At 44.4% G+C, this 24,414-nt stretch overlaps 1 long non-coding RNA gene across 1 annotated transcript in view; it reads left to right on the top strand.

Annotated features, from left to right (window-relative positions):
- The first annotated feature begins 261 nt into the window (after positions 1–261).
- The window catches only part of LOC147100376 (uncharacterized), a 114,220-nt gene continuing 90,067 nt past the window's right edge, over positions 262–24,414 (top strand). Inside the window, exon 1 of the long non-coding RNA XR_015073754.1 lies at positions 262–343. This is a non-coding gene — a long non-coding RNA (uncharacterized LOC147100376). The remainder of the gene's footprint in view (positions 344–24,414) is intronic.

The raw sequence follows: 24,414 nt of genomic DNA, 5'->3' as shown, positions 1-24,414 counted from the left end.
GCTCTTGTAGCCACAGTATTTGTGTGGCTGGTCCAGTTTCTGGTCAATGGTGACCCCCAGGCTGTAAAGCATTGGCCCAGAAATTAGTGTCCCAACGCGCGAGTAAGCACCGTGTACTCACACGTGGGACCGATGGAATTGCCGGTTTTCTGCATGCACAGCGCATGCGCGGGAAACCGGCATTTCCGATCCTCTGAACCAAGGGGTTCAGAGGTCAAACGCGTGCGTGCAGGAGTCTGCGCGTGCGCGTTGAACTTCCTTTTTTTTTCCAGGTTTGCCCATGCGTGAAGGCCTCCACTTTTTACACTTTGAAAAAGCAGACGTAAGGACTTAATTTTAAAAGGTAAGTGGTCTATTAATTTAAATTATAATTTTTTTCCCACAGGTTTATTATTTTTAAATACTTTACAGTAAGGTAAGTCTATTTTTAGCCCCGATTTTTTATAAAATTATTTTTTTCAAAAATTTAAATTATTGTTTAAAATAGTTATTTAAAGTTATTTATAGTTCATTTAAATAGTGTGATGTTTTTTAAAATTTTATTTCAAGTTTAAGTACTGTTTTGGGCGCCCGGCGTTTTCATGAGTTTGACAGTTCTTACTGTCAAACTCATGAATGAACTTTTGCAACCTCCGATTGGTCGCCCAGTGCTCACGTGATCCCAGCCGGCTCATCGAACTAACTACGCCGCTGGATCACGCAAGCACAGCGCGCCGGGAGCTGAACCGGGCCACTGACAGGAAATCCACGCAGTCCCAGGCTTCAACTGCTGGCGCGCTAGGTAAGTGTAGGTTGGGGGCTTGCACCCATGGGAAGCCCCCGACACGAATTTCTGGGCCACCGTCTTTCAATTTCTAAAGAGCACCGAGATCAGATTCTCCTAGATATGCTAGGCTTCTGAGCTGGTCCGGCCACAGAATCACCTCCATTGTCTTTGCTCTGCAAAGATGCTGACTTATCAGCAGATGATGCATTCTACAAGCACTCCAAAATCAATTTTAGTGCCACCAAACAGTGTTGTGTGGCAGCTTGTTGCCAAACAAATGGTGCTGCTTCCCTCTAACTGCCATGGGCAAAGGCTCCCCCATTCCCTCAGCTTCAGCAAGCACCACCCCAAACTACTTCCAAGTCCAATCCTTACCTCATGGTCCAAGTCTGCCATTCTTATCCCAGTACCAGGACTGGGCCCCAGTTTCTTTACAACCTGAGACCCCCTTCCTCTCAGTTTCAGCTCCCACGTAGCCATAGCACCTCCCCCTTCACAAGCCCCATGCCTCCACTGCCTCCTAGCCTGAACATCCAGCCCCAAGCCCAAGCACCCACTTTATCTTTTTCCCAGCTATAGATAAGATATTTCTGGCAGCTATCAGACGATCAGAATTCAGGCTCCAATCTCCTTGGGAGTTGCGATGAGAGGGTTGAATGAGGGACATGCAGAAAGACGGAGGCGGATAGAACAGAAAGGTAGAACATGTGTGGGGGGCATATAGAGTGGGAGAATCAAAGAAAAGACATTCAGAGAGAATGACAGCTTGTGGGAGGCACACAGAAGAGGGAAGAGACAGAGAGAAGTATAGTCCTCAGCACTTACACCGTCCTCACTTACATTGTCTGCGTTTATTCCAGGCAGCTGCCTATATCGGTCAAATGGTACCAACTATTTCGCTTTGCCATTTGTCTTTGTAGAATGCATCATGCGTCAATTACAAAGGCGGCCCTTATACATATTCAGCGTTCCGGCTATTTCATCCAGTTCAGTACTTACCTGATTGAAGCTGCCCGTATGGCAATCTGTCTTCACATTGGGTTTTGCTGCTTTGTTCACTGCTTTCCTCCCCCATGTGCACCCGGCAGCTGGAATCAGACAAGACGGGGACAGAATTCCCTCTATCAGGACTGATTCACAATGGGAGAGCTATGGGAAAGTGAAAGAATCCTTTCCCCACTGAAATAAGCGAATATAACTATAAAACAAAATACTGCAGATGCTGGAAATCTGAAATAAAAACCACAAAATGCTGGAAACACTCAGCAGATCAGACAGCAGCTGGAGGGAGAAACATCAGAATCAACATTATCTGAACTGTCTGCAAACCTTTCTAGAATGTAGAAGGCCCATGGATCATTATTATCAAGATAATGCCACAGGCAACTGCCGCTATGATACGATTTATATCATCACTAACAAAAGAGATATGTCAAACACTGAAGATAGTGCCCTTTTGAAATTTGTTTTTAGGTATCATTAACGATAGAAGGATTATGTTAACTAGCTGCTAACTTGAGAACCTTTAAGACAAAGGTATCTACTTATTCCTTCTTACCTGTACAGAAAATCCAAATTTGAAGTTTCACTTTCCTTTGTTGTTACAAATATCTTAGAGAGGGGTTTATGTACTGATAAGCCATGATCTAATTGAATGGCAGAGCAAGCTCAGGGGGCTAAATGGCTTAGTGCTGTTCCTCTGCTTGAAATGCTTATTCAGTCTTGCTTTAAACGATGCTATTGTGTCTGCCTCAACCACTCTCTGTGCTTAACAACTCTCTGTGTAAAGAAATGTCTTCTAACATGTCTCTTTACTCTCTTAATGATCATTTTAAATTGATGACCCCCTCACCATTAACTTTCCAATCAGAGGAAATAATCTTTCCCTGTTCATCCTATCCAAATCGTTCATAATTTAAAAAAATCCATTAAACTTTCTATTAGCTTTCTCTGCTCAAGTGGAACAAGTCCTGCTATTTCAAAGTTAATAATATGGAATCTTTTGAAGTGGCATCTAACTGTGCTGATGAATGATGACATTTATTTTGTGAATGTGCATGTAAGTATAATGCCATATGCATTACAGTCCAACTGCTGTACTGTATTTATTAGAACATTGTTTGAAAAGATAATGGCCTAGAAATTGGGTTTTGGCTTAGCCAGGGCTTTAGCGCCGGAAGTTAGTGCCGGCGCTAAGTCCCCTGCGCGCGCCAAAAATTCAGTGGCGCCGCGCCCAAACGGCTGCCGGCGCTACTGAAGGGTCTTTGCGGCGGTACATCGGCGCTAACTGCCGTTTCGCGCCGCAATTCCGGCGCTGCGGCACCCGATGCAGTGCGGCAGGCTGGGGACGTGCAGGCCTCCTCCTCCCGTTAAGGAGGAGCTGCCTGCACCCGGCCGCGGCCCGCGCAAATCAGCTTAAAAATGAGCCCGGCACCTCGGACAAGTGCCGGGCTTGCATCTGTTCCGGGGGGGGGGGTGGGGAGAAGTCCGGGGAGGGAGCTGCGGGCAGGCGGCCGGCGGGAAAGTGGCCGGCCGCCGCGGGGCCTTTAATGCGCCGGCGCAAACTGGAGTAAGGCACCTCTGCCAGAACGTTGCTTGCGGCTGCCACGGGCGAGGCGGCCGCAACTCAATTTCGGAGTTCGGGCGGGTTACCACGGCAACCGGGACGCTGCGCACACCGATGACGTCATCGGTGCCGGCGCAGCGCTACCGGTGCAACGCCGATTTAGGGCCCCAGGGAATTTTTAAACTGGCCATAACTCTGGCGCTAGTCCCTCTAGCGCCTCAAAAGCGGCGCGAAGGCTAGTGAATTTCTAGGCCTCTAGCTTTTATTGTTTTTTGGTGAGTGTGCAATATGTGTCCAGTAATTCAACTATGATTAATAACACATTGGCGGTTTCCTCTGCTTCAAAGATGAGATAATATCTACTCCCCTCTCATCCATGAGTGTTTTCTTTTCTCCTAAACTTTTCCACGCAATTTGGTCATATTGATTTTCAAAAAACGTTAGCCAACAGCTTTAGCAAAGGATTATCGCCTCTTATTGATGTTCCCAGAAAATAAACGGTCTTGATCCTTATTTTTGTATCTTCACTGAATCTCAGCTCCAACGCAGACTCCGAAGGGGTAATTGTAAGTTTTGTCGGTGGGCGCGGAATGGGTGAATCGGCATCATTTTTTACACTTCGCACCATCTTCTTTACCAGGAAAACAGGCAGCCAATTCACCATCACCCGCCCTGCTGATATAAGTTATAATTACCCCAGAGACAATGCAAGACAGAACCAAATTGTTCCCTGTTCCAACTGAAATATGGATTGGATAGGAGCTGAGGAAAAATCAAACTTTAAAACTGCTCCCTTTGCTGTCTTCGTATTTTTCACCATTTCGACGGATTCTTGGGCCTATGGGCAAAATTGGATAAACTCAACCACTTTGTACAATTGAGCCTCCGCTGCAATCTGCACTTCAAAACTACTTAGGGTGAATATGCTTTCAGATTTGTGAAGCCTTCACAGTGCAGTGTTCATGTCAGTCAGAACTTCAGTGGCAAATGTATTGCGCCTTTTTTCTTCCACAGACCTTGGTTATAAGGTCATTTCCCTCTCCCCCGAAGCAAAGTTATTAAAGAGCTAGTCATTCTTGATAACCGCACTGTCAAGGAAAACCAAGGTGTGGAGTGTTGAGTGACACTTTATATTACATTTGACATATATTTGACATCTCCACCATCATCCACATATGCTCATGAACACAAAAATATAGAAGCAGTGCTACATAGAGTTATGCTTACAGCAAAAATATGCACACAACAACAAGTTGTATTTATATAGCACCTTTAACATAATAAAACGTCCCAAGATGCTGCACAGGAGTATTTTAAGACAAAAAATTTGACACAGATCCACATAAGGATAAATTAGGGCAGGTGACCAAAAGCTTGGTCAAAGAGGTAGGTTTTAAGGAGCACCTTAAAGGAGGAAAGAGAGGTAGCGAGGCGGACAGGTTTAGGCAGGGAATTCCAGAGCTTAGGGCCTAGGCAACAGAAGGCACGGCCACTAAAGGTTGAGCGATTATAATCAGGGATCCTCAAGAGCTCAAAAATAGAGGAGCGCAGATATCTCGGGGGGTTGTGGGGCTGAAGGAGATTAGAGAGATAGGGAGGGGCGAGGCCATGGAGGGATTTGAAAACAAGGATGAGAATTTTGAAATTGAGGCGTTGCTTAACCGGGAGCCAATGTAGGTAAGTGAGCACAGGGGTGATGGACGAACGGGATGTGGTGCGAGTTAGGACACGGGCAGCCAACTTTTGGATGACCTCAAGTTTACGTAGGGTGGAATGTGGGAGGCCAGCCAGGAGTGTGTTGTAACAGTCAAGTCTAGAGGTAACAAAGGCATGGATGAGGGTTTCAGCAGCAGATGAGCTAAGGCAGGGACAGAGACACAGTGGCGACATCTACTTTTTTTTTGCCCTACACAGTAGTCTCAGAATTACAGTTATTCCTTTCTTATCCCAAAGTGCCAAACTATTTTTAAAATCCATATTTTAGCGGAATGCAAATGATATGCAAAATAAGAGATGCTTGGGAACATGTTACAAAGCTCACGGCGTTAGCGAATTTAGGATGACACAAGCTGCTGCAATCTTTTTTTTTCCTGAGATCAGCTTTTCTAACATTCCTGATTTTTACAATTCCGTTACAACTCCCGTTTTTCCTCGCCGTAGTTAACTAATCCCAATAAACTTGAGCTCGCACTTTTGCATCACATGAAAGGAAAATGGATCTTTTCCAAGTTTATAATCCTAGACCAAGGTTATAATAACTATCTGCTGACATGAAAAGGAATTTAATGGAAAATAGCACACTGTCATACAAAAGGATAACAAGATTGTAGGTTTCCATTATTATATTTTAATATGAATCTATCAGAATCCAGAGTAAGATTGTAGCTTCCTGCTTTTATTTCAGATAGCTGAGATTCAAATGTTAAATAAATTATAAATATTTTAGTCTGAATGCTGCTAAATATTAATATTTATAGTGTTTTCTAATCTCGGCAGTGTGATACAGAATTTGCAGCATTACCCAGGTTAAGTGGATCCACCTCTGGATAATTGGCTAAATTGTTCCACTTAATACACCAACATTGAAGATTTATTGGCATGTTAAACGTATGGCAATTCAGAGTTTCTGAACCAGTGTTATTACCACCCAAATGCCCTCTAACACCGAGATTACCATTTACCGAATGGTAGGCAAGTCAGTGCTGATTTTATTGGAGCAGAATAGAGGGAGCTTTGCCTTTCAGTCAGCTCTAACCTGGAGGTGCTTATTCCTGACACGGGTTGTAAAAGGTGGCACCTATCACGATCACAAAACTGAGTAACACAGCATTTTCACACCCCTTGATTTTGAATATTGCTTTGTAATTCACTGAGAGGGAACCATCAATGCTTTATCAAATGCAGAGATTCGGCAGGAATTAACCCTACAAAAAAAAACCTGACAGACAAATCAGATTCACAAAATAGTTATACGAAGATTGGGGAGGACTTGCTTCAGTCACCATTTTTCAGTTAGTTCAACAGACACTCAACAGCAGAACCCGGCGTCATGTCACTCAGTATGAGGAGCCAGGTAAACCTGGTTGAAGATTAAGTTCCTCAGCATGTTTGGATTTGTATTCCTTGATGAAGTGCTAACACTATATAACAATGCAAAAGCCTACTGTGGTTTACCCAAGGTGTAAAAGTTGCAACAGAATGGAGGAGCAATTCATTTACTGGACAAGACAGTATTATTTTTACAACACATGGTAAATACTTGTTTTTACAAGCAGAGGTTGTACTCCAGGTAGGAAACTGAGCAGGACATGTTACCAAATATTGGCAGAGTGTGCTTGAGTTTTGGGATTTTGTGAACATCATAGAAGGATTTGATTTTAATGCATCTGCCTTGGTCTCAAAACATAATGCCATTTAATAATATCTTATAATCCATTTTATTAATGTGCTGGCGGATTCCAGACGAACAAATAGATAAGCTGAGCCATTCTTACGATTGGTGTCATCATTACACTGAACCCAATGCAAATAAAGTGCACTCCGCCTTTATGGTTGGCCTCTGTGTGATAACAATATCCTTATTATAAAGCTGTGAACCAGGGGTAAAGCTTTATTTAGCATTACATTTTACACACTAACAACAACAACAGCACCAACAATCCGCAATGCCAGTTTAATGCCCAGCCGCAAGTTGAAAATCTACTCCATTGTATCTGAAAAAATATTGGATTTGCATTATTACCAGTTTATTTTACCGGAAAATTTACCAAGGAAGCTTCCTACTTGGTATATTAGACTAACTCGAACAAATAATGAATGAAGAGACAAAAGAATGAAAGGGAATGGGGAGAAAAATTCCAAAGAGAAAAAAAAAGAGATTGAAAAGGGCATTCTTCCACATGAAATATTTTCAATCTCCAGTCAATGAAAAGGAGGAATCATACCCTGAACTTCCAAGGACACCTTTTCTCTCCCTCCCCATTGCACTGATAGCGAGATTTGAACCCTGTAGCTGTGACAATACATTCGACACAATCAAATTATTTAGTTAACACTTTAAGAAATATTTATATAAAATAATAATCTTTACTTTCACTTTGAAAAAAGCATTCTCCCTTAATATTTTCCCTCACGTTAAAATAAAATATTGCAATGGGCAAAATTGCCCAACAAGTCATTTAAATGTCCTGCCCTGTTTAAATCAAACCACAGGTACTCAGTCTGCATCATTCGTTATGTATACATAATTCTGTGGGCCATTCTGAATACCCCAAGGGGATATTAATTTTCCAAGGACTTTTTGATGAGAATAAATAATGATGAAAAAGTAACTGTCAACTGATGCACACTAAAAATATGCATTAGCGATCATCAATACATATTAGGTGCCTAAGACAATTTTAATTACAATACTGTTGCTTTTCTTAAGAGATAATAGCATGTGATTTAGCCTTTGTAGGCCTATAAAGAGTAGTTACGCTGCTTTGGTAGAATCAACAGCTGCCTGTTCACCAATGGGCTGCATTTGCCGTTTAAAGTTTGCTTCTTTCCTCTTGGAAACATAGAAACATAGAAGATAGGAGCAGGAGTAGGCCATTCGGCCCCTCGAGCCTGCTCCGCCATTCAATGAGATCATGGCTGATCATCCAAATTCAGTACCCTGTCCCTGCCTTCTCCCCATATCCCTTCATCCCTTTAGCCTTAAGAAATATATCCAACTCCTTCTTGAATATACTTAATGAATTGGCCTCTACTGCCTTCTGTGGTAGAGAATTCCACAGGTTCACCACTCTCTGGGTGAAGAAATTCCTCCTCATCTCTGTCCTAAATGGCTTATCTCTTATCCTTAGACTGTAACCCCCGGTTCTGGATTCTCCGGCCATCGGGAACATCCTTCCTGCATCTAGTCTGTCTAGTCCTGTTAGAATTTTATAAGTTTCAATGAGATCCCCTCTCATTCTTCTAAACTCCAGTGAGTATAAGCCCAATCGACCCAATCTCTCTTCATACGTCATTCCTGCCATCCCAGGTATCAGCCTGGTGAATCTTCGCTGAACCCCCTCCATGGCAAGAACATCCTTCCTCAGATAAGGCGACCAAAACTGCACACAATACTCAAGATGTGGTCTCACCAAGGCCCTGTACAACTGCAGCAAGACATCCTTGTTCCTGTACTCGAACCCTCCCGCTACGAAGGCCAACATACCGTTTGCCTTCTTAACCGCCTGCTGCACCTGCATGCTTACCTTCAGCGACTGGTGCACAAGGACACCCAGGTCTCGTTGCACTTCCCCTTCTCCCAATCTATTGCCATTCAGATAATAATCTGCCTTCCTGTTTTTGACACCAAAGTGGATAACCTCGCATTTATCCACGTTATATTGCATCTGCCATGCTTCTGCCCAATCACCCAACCTGTCCAAATCATACTGGAGTTCCTCCTCACAGCACACATGCCCACCCAGCTTTGTGTCGTCTGCAAACTTGGAGATATTACATCTAGTTCCCTCATCTAGATCATTAATATATATTGTGAATAGCTGGGGTCCTAGGACCGATCCCTGCGGTACCCCACTAGTCACTGCCTGCCACTCGGAAAAAGACCAGTTTATTCCAACTCTTTGCTTTCTGTCTGCCAACCAGTTCTCTATCCAAGCCAATACCTTGCCCGCAATCCCATGTGCCTTAACTTTACATGCTAATCTCTTATACGGGACCTTATCGAAAGCCTTTTGAAAGTCCAAATACACCACATCCACTGGTTCTCCCTTATCTATTTTACCAGTTAAATCAGCAAGTCAAGAAAGAAAGACTTGCATTTATATAGCACCTTTCACGACCTCAGGACATCCCCAAAGCGCTTTACAGCCAATAAAGTATTTTTGAAGTGGAGCCACTGTTGTAATGTAGGAAACGCGGCAGTCAATTTGCACACAGCAAGCTCCCACAAACAGCAATGTGCCAATAATCAAATAATCTGTTTTTGTGATGTTGATTGAGAGATAAACATTGACCAGAACAACAGGGATAACTCCCCTGTTCTTCTTCAAAATAGTGCCATGGGATCTTTTATGTCCACCTGAGAGAGCAGTCAGGGCCTTGGTTTAACATCTGATCTGAAAGACAGCTCTTCTGACAGTGCACCATTCCCTCAGCACTGCACTGGAGTGTCAGCCTCAATTTGTGTACTCCAGTCTTGTGGACTTGAACCCACAACTTTCTGACTCAAAGGCGCTACCAACTGAGCCACAGCTGCTTGGTGTCAGTGCTAGAGAGGTGGCTCCTACCTCTAATCTTCAGCACTGAGTTTGAAACAGAAAGGTATCCAAACACACGGGGGGTGATTTTGCCAATGGGGGCGCGTTGGAGGCGGGACTCCCACTTGTCAGGTTTTAGTCCCGCCTCCATCGACTTGTGGCCAACCCATACTATTTTCCCTTGATTGACCTTGTTAAGCCCGCCCAGCTTTTGACAGATGAAATGTCAGCGTTTGACGGCTCTGTGAAGCTGTCAAACACTGACAATCTGTCCTCTAAGTTGAGCCCTTCCACTCAGGCTCAGTTAGAGATCTCTCCTGAGCAGAAAGCAGAAGGCTGCAGCTTTTGACAATTCGGCGGCCATTCTGCTTTCTGTGCCGGTGAGCTGAGGGACTCCCGAGACCTGAAAGGAGGAAGCCTGCAGGAAGAAGTAAAGGTAAGTAAAACTTATTAAACCACTTTACACTCACCTCACACACTCACCTCTCCACACTTGCACCCATCACTCACCTGCACACCGGGCATCTTGACCCCTCTGACCCCCGCAGACCGATGGCACGCCTCGCTGACCCTGGCGAGGTTCGGCGCCATCGGGAAGCCCAAACTTCAGGGCTGAAAATAGGGATTCTCAAAAAAACTGCCTGTTAACTGCCTGTTAATAGGCAGTTAATTGGCACTAATCCCCTTCCTGTGTCGGGGAGCCGGCTCCCAGCGCGGGTCGGGTACCCGCTTCCTTGGAAGATGGCATGGAGGCGGGTTAGGGGCGGGATGGGTACCCGCCCCCAGATTCTGCCCATTTCCCGGCAGTCCCGCCTCCGTACCCGCCTCCCCAGGGCTGGCAAAACTGCCCCCACTGAGTCAAATGTCTGGTGGATTAGGGAGGAAAAAATCAATAAAAATAGAAACTGAGCATAATCACTGACTGTATGCACCACAGCTCATCAAGACAGCATGTTTGGTGGCAGAGGTTAAGAATTACTGTCATTGGTAAAAAGTTCAATGATGTACTGATATGATTACTGTAAGATTCTATTACATTCACTCAAACTTACTTCTTTAAACCTTTTTAAAAAGAGTCATATTCAATTCCTGAACTGTTGACGGGCCCAGGGAAATAACAATCTTCCTGGGCCAGACATTTTGTAAATTTTGAGCTGTGACATTTCAACATTAACATTCCAGTAATAAAGCTACTTGATTGCGAAGAGTAGCTACATAATGTTAAGTATTTTATTATATTACGATAATAAACACTGAATACATTTTTCATTCAAAATAAATTCTGAACATTATAATTGCCATTGCAGCTTTCTTTATTCCCATTCTCTGTGACATATTTCTATTTTTTAACTTTCAATTTACTATATTTTTATGCCTTATCTAGGGAGGTTGCCTATAGTGAATTGGATTTGTTCTTAATAATTGGCTCAATCGTTGTATTTGCCTCAGCAGCATAAATGGTTCACCATGATTAAACCCATGTCAGAATTTGCAGGCAGTCGCCAAATACACCTTAATGGCCCGGATTTTGCAGTAGGAATAATGGCGACCTCACCAAGAGATATGGCATTCAAACCCATGAAGGGTGTGAAGTTGCGGTACTTACCCACTAGGTACCCACTAAACACGCCAGAAAAAGTTAGACCTTGTCCATTCAAGCATAAGTGAATTTTTAACGGTGTGATAAGTCTTAATTGCTGCCAAACAGCCCCTCTGGAAATGAAAATTTACTTTTACAAGTGTGGAGTCTCATTCCTTCAGATTTTAATTATTGTTGGAGATTTTTTTAAAATAATTTTTTTTTTTTTTAACTTTTTCTCTGTTTCTTTTATCTCTCTCTCTGAATCCCATCTTTCTTTCCCTCTCCTTATTCACTTTCTGTACATGATTTTACATTGAATTAAATATTCTAATGTACGCTTCCTGGTTTAGGCTTTGCATGGCTCAGTAAGGATTCTTCAATCTGATTGGTTGAAGAGACATGCTGTTACTTGTCCTGTCCACACAGGTCCCAGGATCTCCTGTAGAGGGCGCCACGCTGTTTCAGACTCTTGATGACCGTAAGTTGCTGCTCAAAGTCTATGGGAAGCTGTAAGTGTAATAAACGGTGAGCGCCGTTCGTTTGCCACTGAACACAATATCCGGGCCAATATTTTTACTCAGTTCTATGAGTTGTATCGTACTAAAACAGAGGCAGTGTTGTCATTTACTGGGAACTGGTTTAGAACTGCAAGAGTTCATTTCACTTTTAACAATGAGCAGAGAGATGAAGATCATGTTCTACTTAGGTTCCTGAAATATAATATTGGCCCAGAAATTCGGGTCTCCACGGGTGAGTACACATGGGGTACTCACCCGTAAGCCCAATGGAAGTGCCAGTTTCGTGCATGCTCTGCACATGCGCGGGAAACCGGCACTTCCGTTCCCCTGAAAGAAGGGGTTCAGAGGTGGAACACGTGCGCAGGAGAGGCAGCGCGTGCGCATCGAACTTACGTTTTTTTTGCAGGTTTTCCCGGGAGGGTGAGTCTCCAGGAGTTACACTTTTAAAAAGCAGGCGCAAGGCCTGCTTTTTACAAGGTAAGTGGTGAATTACTTAAAATTAAAACATTTTTCCACAGGTTTATTATTTTTAAATACATTAAAGATAGGTAAGTTTATTTTTAGCCCCGTTAGAAAATGTAAGTAATTTTTTCAAAAATTTAAATTATTGTTTAAAATAGTTATTTCATGTAATTTATAGTTATTTTAAAAATGTGATTTAAAAAAAAAAATTATTTGAAGATTTAGTGATGTTTTGGGGCTTATAGTATTTATAAGTTTGACAGGTCTTCTTGTCAAACTTATGAATGAAGCATTCCCTGCTACCATTGGCTCTCCATGGCCCACGTGATCCCAGGGGATGCATCGAACTAACTGCATCCCTGGGATACGCAAGCACTGCGTGCCGGCAGTTGGAGGAGGCCCAGGATCGGAATCCCACGCGGGCCCACAGCTCAGCAGCCGGCGCTGTAGGTAAGTGTGGGTCGGGGGCTTGCACCCGCGGGAAGCCCCCGACCCGAATTTCTGGGCCACTGTAATGACTTGGCTAGATAGGAGTTTTACTGACCGGATCATATTCTCTCTAGTCCAAATAAATGGCATATTAATCTAAACATGAATTATTGTTCATACCCACTCTCAAAAGTGTAATACGTTTCTGTAAAGCATTTCTGTTTGAACTAGTTGATATGTTTAAATAAGGATCAATTAAGTCCATTATAATGCAGAACACTCACTGGCCTAGAAATTGAGTGGGCTTAGCGCCCATTTTGCGGCGCTAGAGGGCATTGCGCTGGACTTACAGCCGGTTTTGAAACTGACTAGGGCCCAACATCGGCGTTACACCGGTAGCGCTGCGCCGGCACCGATGACGTCATCGGTGTGCGCAGCGTCCCGGTTGCCGTGGTGACGGGCCCCAGCGCCGAAATTCAGTTGCGGCCGCCTCGCCCGTGGCAGCCGCAACTAAGACTCTGGCAACAGAGTCTTACACGACTTTGCGCCGGCGCATAAAGGTGGAGCAGCGGCCGGCCGCTTTCCCGCCGGCCGCCTGCCCGCACCTCCCTCCCCGGACTCCCCCACCACCCCCCCCCGTGGAACAGATGCTTCTCGGCTGCGAGCCCGGCACTTCCCCGAGGTGCCGGGCTCATTTTTGTGGCGATTTAACCGGCCAGCGGGCGGGTGCAGGCAGCTCCTCCTTAACTGAAGGAGGAGGCCTGCACTTCCCGAGCCTGCCGCACCGCATCGGGCGCCGCAGCGTCGGAATAGCGCCGCAATGCGGCGCGTAGCGCCAGTTTTCAGGCGCAAACAGCCTTCAGTAGCGCCGGCAGCCGTTTGGGCGCGGCACTACTGAATTTTTGGCGCGCACAGCGCGACTTAGCACCGGCGCTAAATTTCCGGCGTTAAGCCCCGGCGCAGCGCAAACTCAATTTCTAGGCCACTGTGTTTCTCTCCTCATATTTTAACTAGATTATTAAGTTGAACTCAGCAGTTTTCTCAAGTAGGCCAATTGGTCGCAAAAAGTCAATACTGGGTTATTTGAAACATTTTGCTGCAAATATAAAGTGAACAATACTCAAAATACTGATTCTCAAATTTAGGTTAATTTCCATTTCTGGTTTTTCAAACGTGGAGATGATAAGATTTTTTCTTTTCTTTTCAAAATAAGGTTTAGAAATGTCCCATCTCTGGTGCTGGGTGGCACTGTGAGATAGAACAAGGCCTTTTACCTTTGGGACTTGGCTTGAATCCAGCTCGCACTATCTGCCAACTTTATTACCAGTACAGTCTGAATTATCTGCACTCCCAGTATCCACAGTCTTGATTATCTGAGAGAATTTTCACAGCTAATGGGAGACCAGCGGGAGTCAAGATCATAGAATCACAGAATGATATAGCACAGAAGGAGGCCATTTGGCCCATCGTGCCGGTGCCAGCTGTTTGGTAGAGCTATTGCATTAGTCCCAGTGAATGTTACCATTGAATCTGCTTCCACCACCCTTTCAGCCGGCGCATTCCAGATCACAACAACTTGCTGTGTAAAAAAAAGTTTCCTCATATTGCCTCTGGTTCCTTTGCCAATCACCTTAAATCCGTGTCCTCTGGATACCGACCCTTCTGCCACTGGAAACAGTTTCTCCTTATGATGCCAGCACTTTTGTTCCTCGACCACTTTTGCTCCTGCTGGAAAACCCAGCTAAGAGCTCAGCTAATCTACTGGCTCGACCTCACAGCCACCTGAGCTGAGAGTGTCCGACAAACGTGCTCTTCTGATGCTGGCCGTGGTTCCTCCGCTACATTTGTAAGCGCTAACGGCGGCAAACATGCATCTCCGACGATCCTGTCAGCAACCTCCGTTGAGATCAGCACTATCAGAAGGTAGTCCTCGCGCCTCTGAGTCAGAAGGTCGTGGGTTCAATGTCCCACTCCAGAGATTTGAGCACAAAATCTAGGCTGACACTCCAGTCCAGTACTGAGGGAGCGCTACACTGTCGGTGGCGCTGTCTTTCGGATGAGGCGTTAAACCGAGGCCCCATCTGCCCTCTTAGCTGGACGTAAATGATCTAATGGCAGTGTTGGAAGAAGAGCTGAGGCTTTCTCTTCGGTATATTTACCCTTCAACGAACAGCACAAAGAAGTGGCCCGTTATTAGCCTGACTTCCCGACTTCCTGCATCCCTCCTCCTCTGCTCCTTCTTCCAGAAAACACAAAGGCGTAAATATCCCCAAAATAAATCCCATAGTTGGCCCTGTAGACTGGTGAGGGTTCAACATTGGAAGGCCCACAGCAGAAGACTAAATGGTTAGGTTGTAGCAGGAGATAGCAGTCAAACAAAAAAAAGAGGAAAACAAGACAAAGTCAAGGATTTCAGAGGGAAAGCAATGTTACCAACTAGTTCTCATTAAACGTGACCTCCGTCTTTACAGCTGCACCTGGCTACCCAGTTCATCTGTTTTAAACAGGTCTTAATTGCAATTGCTGTAAGCATAGGGGGACTGACAGGAAATTGGATGGAGTATATCATCCCGTCATTACCATAGTATTTCCGACAATCCAAACACGTGAGCGGGCTCTTCTAACGCCTTCTCTCACTTCAAGTGAAAAATCTAAACTGAGCAAAAACAGGCGAGGATCCAGAGTAATGGGTCCCCATCCAATTTATTTGGCCCCCTTCCACAGAACTCCAGTGTAACCAAAGAGGAAAACCAACCCTGATCTTTTGGTTCTATACTTTTGACCTCAGCATCGACTAATGCGATGCAACCTGAACATTTACATTGTGCCACATTTGCTCTGTGCAATCTGCCCAGTTTGGGCATCCCATTCACTAGTCACAACAACCTCAGTCTAACCACATCTGTATTGATATGTTGTTAGATGTAAATGGAGTGCAAATGAGCTATTAATAATGCACAAAGCACAATGATTGGGGTGAGTCAACACTTGAGCTAATCAATCTCTGGGCAATTTCAGCCCAGGTTTTGGAGCTAACAGATGTTTTGTGCTTCTGATTCCTGATGCCAAACAGTTTATCCTTTTGCCTCAGAGCCTCAGCCACAGAAAAAAATCCCAGCTCATCACCGGCACTGCTGCTGCTTTCTTCAGTTTATCTCTGTGCCATATTTTATAAGAAGTAAACATGTAGAAACCAATGAAAGATGAAAGGGCTGAAATCATTTTCAACGTTCAGTGTGAAGATTAAAGGATTATAGAAATGCACTCTACTAAGGTGCGATAGATGCAAAACCAATAACTCAGGGGATGAAATGTGTGTTGTTTTAAAATCGCTCAAAAAGCAGATGTAAGGAAAAAAATGTTATTCATTAGCATCCTATTTAATTTTTCCTCTCTGCCATTTTTTTTTCAACAGTTTTTAATTTCTTGGGCATTCAGACATATGCAGCATGAGAGCTGGTTTTAAGAGCTGTCAGAATGTCTGTACCTGCGGGGCCTGCCAACAGATGCAGGGGAAGACAGTACACTTGAAGGAACCTGGCAGCAAAAGACTAATCAATGGTACCGTGATTGTTGGTTAGTCTCACCATGCCAAACTCATCTCAATGTCTTGTCTATCAACTGGTTCCATATTTTCTGCTAACCCATGCCAAGCCCTCACACACCTTACAGCTTTTTCATTGCCAATCTATACTTTATTAGGGTACACAGTCAATACATAGCTGGGCACGTAATTAACAGCAACATGCAATTGAAAGCCTTGCCACATTAACATCTACCAAAGACTTCATACATCAAATCATTGTAATACAATCATGGCCACTTATTGACACCCAGGATGAATTTCAGGTTGGGTATATGTCAGTCATCAGTAACGCCTTCTGGACTTTGGAAAATGCATCAAGTGCATTGATACTGTAGTGTCCGTGTGTTGATAAAGACACTGAAGACAGGAGTTGGTTCATAGGTGTTTACTGAGCAAAGTCTGGGGGGGTACTAACGGATATAACACAATATACAGGCTTATATAGCCCGAGTGGCCATTACCGGCATTACAGCACACATGGGGCTCTTAAAGGCACATACACTACAATTCCTCCCCTTTTAGCTAACCAGTACATCATATTTTAAGTAATTATTAATTACATGTTATAAGAAAAATAATATACACATTGCTGTAGTTAATTAATTATAAGTCAGTCTTTCAGGAGGCTTCCTGACTCGGTCCGGATAACGCCTCGGTGGTGTAGTAGTTTCTGGTGGTGTAGTAGGTTCTTTTGGCAAGGCTGATTCGGCTTGAATGCCAGTGTCGGGTTCATCGGGTTCCAGTATCACCGGATCGGAGGTAGATATGGGTATCTCTACTTCATCGTTAGGCGTATAGAGTTGTGGTTTAGGTTGTCCCTTTTCAGATGACTCTATGATATGGTCAGCATGGCGCCTTATTATGCTTTCTCCGATGTCCACGGTATACATCAGTGGTCCTAGTCGTGTGCAGATAGTTCCAGGCTGCCATTTCTCGGTACGGTAGTCCCGGGCCAAAACTTGTTGACCTATCTGGAAGGTTCTAGTTGGCCTTTCATTCATGCCTTGAAACTGCCGTTCTCCACATCCCTTCTGATGTTGGGCTTGACCAAATCCAGCCGGCATCTTAGGTTTCTATTGAAGAACATCATGGCGGGAGTTTGGTTGGTAACCATATGTGTTGCATTCCTGTATGCGAACAAGAAGTTATCCACCTTGTGCTGAAGTTTTATGTCTTCATTACCCATGGCCTTTATGGCCTTCTTGAAGGTCTGGACAAACCTTTCAGCCAATCCATTGGTGGCGGGATGGTATGGGGCGGACGTGTAGTGCTTAACCACATTGTTTTTTAAGAACTTCTTGAATTCTTTGGACACAAATTGCGGTCCATTATCAGAATAGATCTGTTCCGGCAGCCCATTCCTGGCAAATATGGTCCTTAATACTATGATGGTTTTTTCCGTGGTGGTGGAGGACATCTTTATTACCTCCGGCCACTTGGAGTGTGCATCAACCGCGATTAAGAACATTGAGTCCATAAATGGACCAGCAAAGTTGATGTGTACCCTTTGCCAGGGAGATGAGGGCCACTCCCATGGATGTAGAGGGGCTTGTGGTGGAGCATTTTGGACCTTCTGGCATCCTAGGCAGCTCTTGGTCATTTCTTCGATGTCTCCATCGATACCTGGCCACCATACAAACGCCCTGGCTAGGTTCTTCATTTTCACTCCACCCAGATGCCCCTCGTGAAGCTCCTTTAGCACTTTATCCTGGAGTTTGGGTGGAATCACCACTCTGGATCCACACATCAAGGTTCCTCGGCACACTGACAGCTGTTCTCTTCTTTGCGAGAATGCTGGCAACAGTAGTTCGCCATGTGCTGGCCATCCCTTCACTGTTAAATCGTAGACCCGTGAGAGAGTCGGGTCATTTCTTGTCTCCCTTTCAATGGCAGAATTTGTTACTGGTAGACATTCCACTATGGTAGAGTGGAACATCTCCATTGGGTCTACTGTAGGTGCCTCTTCTACCGTTGGCAACGGTAGGCGCGATAAACCGTCAGCATTCCCATGCTGTTTTGATCCTTTGTATTCTATGTTGTATTGGTGTGCCCCTAGAAAAAGGGACCACCTCTGTAGCCTTTGCGCTGTCTTAATGGGAACATCCTTTTTAGGGTTGAATATGGAGATGAGGGGTTGATGGTCAGTCAACAAGGTAAATTTTTGTCCGTGTAGGTAATGGTTGAATTTCTTCACTCCCCATACCAGGCTGAGTGCTTCCCTGTCGATTTGGGCATAGTTACGCTCAGCTGAGTTCAATGAGCGTGACGCAAAAGCTATCGGCCGTTCCGAGCCATCAGGGAATTTATGCGATAATACTGCTCCTATGCCGTAAGGGGATGCATCGCACGCCAGTCTGATTGGCAGTGATGGGTTGTAATGAGCCAAAACTTCTTCGGATGTGATTAAGTCTTTGCATTTATGGAAGGCACGTTTACAGTCTTCGTTCCATTTCCAAATTACTCCTGTTTGTAGCAGTTCATTAAGAGGGTGTAGAAGAGTTGATAAGTTCGGTAAAAATTTATGATAGTAATTTATTAATCCCAGGAACGACCTTAATTGTGAAACATTTTCAGGTGCTGGGGCTTTTATGACCGCTTCAATTTTTTCAGGTGACTTATGCAACCCTTCCTTATTTATTATGTGGCCACAATATGATATTTGATTTCGGAAAAATTTGCCCTTGGGGCGATTTGCTCGTAGGCCCCGTTCTCTCAGCCTAGTGAGCACCTGCTCCAAATTGGCAAGGTGCTCGTTGTCGTTTTCTCCTGTTACAAGGATGTCGTCCAGGTAGCACTGAGTACCCGGAATCCCTTGGAGGACTTGCTCCATAGCTCTTTGCCAGATAGCTGGAGCGGATGCTACTCCGAAAACTAGTCGATTGTACTGGTACAGACCTTTGTGTGTATTTATCGTGAGATATTTTTTAGAGGCCTCTTCAACCTCCATCTGTAGATATGCCTGTGCCAAGTCAATTTTAGTGAAACGTTTCCCTCCGGATAGTGAGGCGAAAATATCTTCTATCCTCGGAAGAGGATACTGTACCATGTGAAGGATCGGATTTACCGTCACCTTGAAGTCTCCACTGATGCGAATTTTTCTCTGTTCTTCAGATTTATTCAATGCTTTCTTCATGACTGGAACGATGGGTGTTGCCCACTCGCTCCAATCTATTTTGGATAATACGCCTGCATTTTCCAAATTCTCCAGCTCTGCCTCGACTGCTGGACGAATTGCGTATGGCACTGGTCTTGCTTTAAAAAACTTGGGAATTGCTGCATCTTCCACTTTTATTGAGGCGGTGATGCCTTTCAAGGTTCCTAGTTTCTCTTGAAACACTTCTTTGGCGTTGGCCAAGATGTCTTTTAATCATTCAGGTATGATGTCTTCATCGTTTTTTTTCTTACTGGTCACCATCAGTGCCTGAATGGAGTGCCAGTCTAAACGTATTTTCCTGATCCATTCACGTCCTAACAGTGGTGGGCCACCATCTTGTAGAATGTATAAATACAACTTTTGTATTTCCTTGCCGTTGTATACAACAGGCACCCTTATTTTCCCTCTGGGGTATACTTTCTACCCCGTATATGTTTTTAAGATAATGGATGTGTCTTTTAAAGGTATATGCGGAAATAGCCTCTCGTAATCCCGTCGATTTATTACGGTCAGAGCTGATCCTGTATCTAGCTCCATTTTAACTGGAGACCCTGCTATCGTGAGGGTAACCCAAATGGTCTGGTAATCATCTTTGGCAAGTACATTATGTAATTTGAGACAGCTTAGTCTCTTGTTTTCGGAGTCGCTATCGCTCTTCTGGTCTTCTGAGCTACTGTCCATCATCATTTGTACCTTTCTGTACTTTTCTTTATTGATTTTATTTTTTCCTGTCTGTGGATTTATTTTGTCCAGATCGGCATACCCGTGCAATGTGTCCAATCTTTCCGCATTGCCTGCATGCTTTGTCCTTGAGCCAGCAGTCCCTCTGGTTATGGGTGGATCTGCAGCAGCGATAACATCTTTCGAAACCCTGTGTCATTTCATGGGTGCCGAAGTCCTGTGTCTTTTGTTGTATCTCTGCAGCTCCTCTTGCTGCTGCTTCGTATGATACAGCCATACTGAAAGCCTTGTCCAGTGTTAAATCTTTTTCAGAAAGCAGCCTTTTTTGTGTTCCTTCACTTAAGAGACCGCAGACGAATTTGTCTCGAAGATAATCTGCTAGTCCTGCCCCGAATTGGCAGTATTTTGATAGCTTTCTTAATTCGGTGAGGTAATCAGCGTTACTTTCATTCTTGTGTTGATTTCGCTTGAAGAATTTGAATCGTTCCGCTATCAGCAGCGGTGTTGGGTTTAAGTGCTCCTGCAGGGTATCAACAATTTCTTTAAAATCCTTGTCCTTTGGTTTGGCTGGAGTGATTAAATTTCATAACAGCCCGTATGCCTTTGCGCCCATTAGATTCAGCAGTACTGAAGCTTTTTTTTCATCTTCTATTCCATTTGCAGTGCAATATACCTCTACTCTTTCCACATATGTGGTCCAATCCTCTATTTCGCTATCAAAAGCATCAATATTGCCAGACTTAGGCATCTTAGAAAAGATATGGCGCTTCCCGCGCTTTTCTGCCGCTGCTGCCGATGACAACGCTGTTTCCCGCGGTTTCGGTTCTTTTCTTTTTATTTATTTATTTATTTACTTACATTTGGAGACTCGTTCCCGCCGGACTTTCTCTCTAGGTCTGAACGCCGACCTGCTTGCAGCGCCAGCCGTCTCCCGAGTGCTCCCTCCCCGTCTGTTATTGCTTGCCTCCGATTTCGCTGCTTGCCCCAGCTGTAGAGCCAGCCGCTGGAGCCCCAGCCTGATGCCCAGGAAGGATTAGCGCAGTACCTGCCACCAGCTTGGCCAGCTGGTGAAACCACAGCTTCTTTCACTTTCTTGAGCCTTCTGGACGCCCGAGAAATCGATGTCCTTGAGGTGCTGCCGAATTGCAGGTAAGTCCGTTTCCACTTTATCGCCACTGTAGTGTCCGTGTGTTGATAAAGACACTGAAGACAGGAGTTGGTTCATACTAAGCAAAGTCTGGGGGGGTACTAACGGATATAACACAATATACAGGCTTATATAGCCTGAGTGGCCATTATCGGCATTACAGCACACATGGGGCTCTTAAAGGCACACACACTACAGATATCAAACAGCTTAAACAGTGGGAAATGTGATGTAAATATTGGCCGTGCTGATCCATGAATCAGTCATCCATCAGTGAGAAGCCTATCAGCGGATACTGCTGTGATAGGCAGAAAAGAACCATATGTAGTACATATGCCAACCTTGCTGATCACTGGCAGTGCCATCTTTACATTGCACTTTGGCTAAAGGTGCTCTTGATGCAGATGGCAAAACCTGGCAACTGGTGCCTTGCTGACCCACAACAATGTGAGGCAGTTGTCCCAACTCATTGGCAGATAGGTGTGCCCAGGTCTGCAAATAGTGTCTAGTGCTTGCTGATCTCCCCGACATGCATCCTTTCATCTTGTGCCCCCCTCAGCCATGACATACATGTATTTGAAGCAGACTTAGGTCAAGGAGTTAAAGAAATGGCTCCCACAAATTATTAGAAAAACAGGATCAGTGGTAAAAATTTCAAAAAGATGGAGAAATTCTAATAAAAGCATTGTAGTAAAAAGGTAATGTAAACATTGCAATAAGTATTTAAAGCCTTTGCCACATTAGAAGCTATTTTATCATGGAGTTTCCTTTGCTCCCATTTCAAATGGGCTCACAGAGAAATAAAAAGCAAGCAGCACCAATTCCACAAAATTGTCCTAGGTGCCTGTAATGAGAGTAAGGAACAAAATGAGCTCAAGTACTCTGCACATAAAAGGCAGCAGACTGCAAAAATACAATCCAGCAGGAAATAGGCAGAGGGCTTCCTGCCTGTGCCTGTTGGACAACTGCTGCACTGGAGCACAGCATGACAAAATCATCTCCAAATGAATTCACTTCATTGAAGACATGTGGCACACATCATTCGCCTTAATGCCTACATATGCAAGTGAACTATCACGTCTAAATTGTTAATCCTATCTAAGTTTTCAATTTAACATTTTTACTGAAATTGCAAACTATTTTGCAGCTGAAAATAATTTCAGTAAATTAGTAATAATAAAGGCAATGAATTTCTAGAATGCATTCAGGTCAGTTTATCAGAACAATGGGTCAGATTTTGGAGTAAAAGTAATGGTGAGGCTATCAGCACTCACCGTTATTAAAGTGTAAATCAGACAGCAAATTCCGGCGTCCAAACACGCGCAGTTAAATGCGGAAATCAGGAACTTGCTGTCCAAGTTGCCCTGCTCCTCCAGAAGCTGCACTGTACTGGTACCTCGGTGAGGGACTTGCCATTGAAACACATGTAACAGTGTGAAGTTGCCGTACTTACCTAATATATACACACTAAATTCGCCAGAAAACATTAGGGCTTGTCCATTCCAGTGTAGAAGTACCCTTTTAACGGCATGATAATTTTTAATTACTGCCAAAACAACCTCTCTGGCACTGAAAATTAAATTTAACAAGTGTGGAGTCTCATTCCTTCAGATTTTAATTATTGTCGGCGAATTAAAAATAAAATGATTTTTTACTTTTTCTTTCTGTTTCTTTTATCTGCCTCTTTTAATCCAGACTTTCTTTCCCTCTCTTTATTTCTCTTTCTGTACCTGATTTGACATTGAATTCAATATTCTAACTGACATTTCCTGCTCAGCACTGCTCATTAACGCTTCTTCAATCTGATTGGTTAAGCAGATCACCTGTAGAGGGTGCTTCGCTTTTTCGCTAGTTGGCTGACCGGAACTTCCAGTGAAAAACCCATAAAACTTCTATGGGCAAGTGCAAGTGTAATGAACAGCTGTTCATCGCTGACCACAAAATCTGGACCATTATGTTTTAGAACCAACAGGGGCTCAGGCCATACGGGATGAGTAATGAACCAAAATTAGTTAACAATCTGACAGTACAGAAGGTGCAAATAGTGAGTATAATATGATTAACTTTGATATTAGGTTTGAGAGGGGGAAAAGAGAGTCACAAACATAGGTTTTACATTTATACAAGGCCAACTTCAAAAGGGTAGGAAAGGAATTACCTGCAGTAAATGTGGCTGAACTGTTAATGGGTAAGCCTACAGACAAACTGTGGGGTGTGTTCAAAGAAGTATTTGGTATGATACAAAACTAATACATGCCCCTAAAAGGAAAAGGCTCAAATTGTGTAGTTAAGCAACTATGGTCAACAAATGAGATAAGAGACTGTATCAAGCCTAAAAAAAATGGAATTCCGGCAGATTGGGAGAACTAAAAAAGCAACAAAGGGATACAAAGTAAGTAATAAGTGCAAAAAAAAAGAAAAAACTTGCAAGAGATATTAAAACTAACGGCAATTATTTTTATACATATATTAAGAGAAAGAGAGTGGTAAAGGGGAATGTGGGCCCATTAAAGACGGATGGAGGCGAGACTATCATGGATAATAAGGGAATGGCAGAAGAGACCAGAGAGGAATTTGAAAGAAGTGACAGGTGAGACAGCCAAAGTAAAATTCTTTGTCCAGTTGGGCCAGAGAAAGAGCGAGCTGGTGGAAGGTAAATGGATGGGTAGAGTAGGAGGGAGAAACACAATCACCAGTGAAGTGACTGGGATAGTAGTACCATGTAAACCTCTATTACTCATTCTCTGTGCAATGTGTGGATGGTGTGGGATAAGCATTATACAGGAAACTTTCTGGTATCCGGCACGGACGGGACCGACGTGTTGCCGGTTCATCAACAATTCCGGATAACCGAACGCTATAGTAAAAGATATGGGCCTAGAAATTCACTTGGGCGCGGGCAGCTCGCTCGCGCCCAAAAGTTAGCGCTGGGCGGGGAGGCATTAGCGCACGCCGTATATTCGTCTTCTGCGCCCCAATTCGGAAGCGGGCGCTATACCAGGGTGTGCCCGCCTCCGTTTGGGGCGCTGCAACTGAATATCGGCGCGCTAGTTGCCACAGCGCCACCCGATGCGGTGCGGCAGGCTGCGGTACTGCAGGCCTCTTCCTTCTCTTAAGGGGGAGGTGCCTGCAACGGCCGGAGCCCCGATCGCGAGTGCCGGCAAAAGAGCCCGGCACAACGGAGAAGTGCCGGGCTCCACGGAAACCAGCCGGCAATGCCGCGGGGGGGGGGGCGGTGGAGGAGGCCGGGGAAGGAGGTGCGGGCA

The sequence above is a fragment of the Somniosus microcephalus genome, chromosome 26 (genome assembly GCF_052327205.1).
Source record: "Somniosus microcephalus isolate GS21.2 chromosome 26, FLI_Smic_1.0, whole genome shotgun sequence".
In the NCBI taxonomy this organism is placed as follows: Eukaryota; Metazoa; Chordata; class Chondrichthyes; order Squaliformes; family Somniosidae; genus Somniosus; species Somniosus microcephalus.
Note: the sequence above shows the minus strand (reverse complement) of the source record. Positions and strands in the feature narration are given on the sequence as shown.